This window comes from Galeopterus variegatus, unplaced genomic scaffold, assembly GCF_000696425.1.
Source record: "Galeopterus variegatus unplaced genomic scaffold, G_variegatus-3.0.2 Scaffold4867, whole genome shotgun sequence".
NCBI lineage: Eukaryota > Metazoa > Chordata > Mammalia > Dermoptera > Cynocephalidae > Galeopterus > Galeopterus variegatus.
In genome coordinates, this window is record NW_007730978.1 from 143,003 (window position 1) to 146,259 (window position 3,257).

Genomic DNA, 3,257 nt, shown 5'->3' on the forward strand with positions numbered 1-3,257 from the left:
CAAGTAGAAAAAAGATAATTAGTAAAGTAATAGGAAAATGATTCCAAAGATGTCTTGAGAATAACCTGTCGTGGTTTTTATGACAAACGAAGCCTCACAAGAAAGGATAATTGCCAATGTCACAGAAAATCATCAGGAGTCTCTCGATCCTACATTTTTTGATAAAGATGATTTTTGATAAAGTTACTGAACCCACCCAAGAAAAAGAGCATGTTCTTGGAACTTGAAGAATTGGCTGTTCATATTTGTTTCCTGTGAAGCATGGAATTAATGAGCTTCCTTTCTCAGAACACTTGGGAGAGGTGGCTTCCAACCCCTACATGAGGGTAACCTCGCAGTTCCCATCTCTGATCCCCACTGAAAGATGACTTGGTGCTTGCAAAGGCAGGTGGGGATGCTGACACTGAGGTTTTCGTGCCCGGGTGGAACAGCCTATTTTCTGTGCATTTCTTTACACTGGGTAATAAAGTGGAGAAAAGCAACTCATCGAGTGTGGGAAAGGAGCTTCCCACAGGCTCAGGCTTATTCATCCCCGGGTGTGTCCACAGGGGTGAAACGGCCCTGTGCCGCCAGTGATTACCATCGTGTCCCCAACATCCATGCCAAGCATTTGATGGGGGTTTTCAGAGGGGGAAAAACTCTTTGATGAAATGGGTGATCTAGTAGGAACTTGCCCTGAGCACTTTGGAACCAGAAAAGAAGAACTTTAAATCAGAGAAAGTAAACAGATATAAAGTGGGCACCTGTGGCATTTAGTCAAAAGGGAAATCACTTACTTACTAAATGTTTTCGTTTTTTACACAACAGACATCAAGGGGTTTTTATTATTGTTATTATTATACGTTAGCCATAGGGATCCAAACAATCGATGAGTAAATCTGTATCTTTCTTTCAACAGTAGCGAAATAATCCCATGCAAGTGGCTGCTCTCCTGAATCACAGATAAATGGTGCTGGACAGATAATACACAAACCACGTAAATAAGATGTATGTTAGGTTAGAAGGTAATAAGTCTACAGGTGAACACAGAAAGTGAGGGAGGTAGGGTATATTGACAAAGGGTTGCAATTTTACAGAAGGTGGCCGGGGGATTTAGGTTTGCTGTAATATATGACCAGGCTTGGCTGCACCTGAAGATCCTACGTATCCTAAGGATCCTTTACATATTTTATGATGTTATTTTATTTGCCTAGGAGGAGGAACGACACTTGGGAAGCTCCTTTTTGTCTCTATACCTTCCCTCCACTCTAAACACAGCCATGCCCAAGTTCACTGCCCTTTCATCTCACTGTATGTCACCCCCACAGGTAATGTCATTCATTCCCATGACTTTGAAAATCATTTTCCTGCTGATAGCATCCCAATTCTACTTCCACCTGAGAGGTGCCCTTCAATAGCCGGTGCTTCTTACTTTCTGTCCTATATAGAGGCTGTTCAAACTCAACACTTCTAAAACAGCACCCCTGGTGTCTGTCCCTACACTGTCCCCTGTGTTCACGCTCTCCGTTCCGGGTTTAGAGGCAGCACGCTGGCCCTCGTGCACAACCTTCAAGGAAGATGGGCTTGAGCCAAAAGTCATGGGACCTCACTGAGCTTCATTTCCTTTACCTGAAAATAAGGATGCTCATCTGGCCAGTGAAACAGGTTGGTATGAGTTTTAAATCAGGTAGTGTACCAGTTTCCTATGTCAGCTTTGATAAGTTGCCACAAATTGTAGTTGTTTTAAGACAACATAGATGTGTAATCTTCTGGAGGTCAGAGGTCCAAAATGGGTCTCCTTGGGCTGAAATCAAGGTGTTGGCAGGGCTGCATCCTTTCTGGAGGCTCTAGGGGAGAATTTGCTTTCTTGCTGTTTCAAGCTTCTAGAGGCTCTGGCATTCGGTGGCTGTGGTGGCCTTTCTCCCTCTTCGAGGCCAACGACGCCGGGCTGTGTCCTTCCCACAATGGCATCCCTCTGATTCTATCACTCTGCTTCCTATGTCTACTTTGAAGGACTTTGGTGATGGCATCGGTCCCACCCAGGTAATTAAGGATAATCTGCCCATCTCGAGGGCCGCATCTCAAGGACGATGCCCTCAGCTGCCTCTGCAGAGTCATCTCATGCAGTCGTCTCTTGTTCTCAAGGATTTGTGTGTTCCTGTGACTATTTGCTTCATCCCTGTTGACCCCATTTGGCTAGAGCTCCGTGAACACGAAAATAATGTCTATTTGGTGTCACTGTTGTATAAGCAAAAATGAGCGTGGTGCCTGGTACACACTCAGCAAATATTCAATGAAAAAAGAGTGAACGAATAGCTGTTCAAATTCACTTTTATTTCACTAATTATTCAGGTAACAGTTAAAGAGAATTCCTCATAATCTAAAATATGAAAGAAAAAGTGTGAAAAGAAGATACAATATTATATAAGAGCACTAAAAGCAATCTAAGAAAGAAAAAATATTAAATAAACTTAGATTAAAAATTTCCTCAAGGGCCGGCCCGGTGGCGCACTGCTACAGTGCACCGCTTGGGAGCGCGGCGGCGCTCNCCGGTCCGGTGCGGGCGCGACACTGAGGGTTGCGATCCGTTGCCGGACACGAAAAAAGACAAAAAGGAAAAAAAAAAAATTTCCTCAAGATATCTTAACTGATGCCCCAAAGAGCCGGTTTGGGGACATATATTTTTTAAAAGCAAACCAAAAAATTCCCACACTTGTGTATGTTATTTGAGCTCAGTTAAAATAAAATCAGTTCATAGATTTTGCTTCCATGGAAGTCATTTATAGAAACATATTGTCTTCAGCTTTATTTTGTCAATTATTAAATTTCTAAGAGCTTGTCTTTTTGGTTAAGACTGCAGGACTCAACCTATAAATACAATATTAAAAATAGCACTGTTCAGTCAAACACTTCCTCAGGGGATATATGAGCATATGAAAATTCTATGCTAAATGCCTAGGTGATCTGGTTCCTGTACCTAATTCCTTCCTTCTACAAATAAAAAATATTACAAAGAAAGAACTTGAAAAGTATTTTTAAATGTTGATATATACTGGCAATATGTTTTAACTATACTTCAAAAATTAAATGTATCTAACTTGTTTCTTAACTGTATCTAATTCACAATATCTGGCATAAAGGAATGGCTTAGAAATGTTTAATTAAGTCTGTTGCGGGCCGGCCCGGTGGCACATTGCTATAGTGCGCCGCTTGGGAGGGCGGCGGCGCTCCTGCCCGAGGGTTCGGATCCCACATACAGACCGGTTCCCGCTCACTGG

General features: G+C 42.5%; 1 protein-coding gene across 1 annotated transcript in view; it reads right to left on the reverse strand.

Moving 5' to 3' along the window:
- LOC103603920 (anosmin-1-like) overlaps positions 1–3,257 on the reverse strand; it is a gene marked incomplete at its 5' end in the record, with an annotated part of 35,586 nt that overhangs the window by 8,664 nt on the left and 23,665 nt on the right. The gene's annotated exons all lie outside the window — the stretch shown is intronic.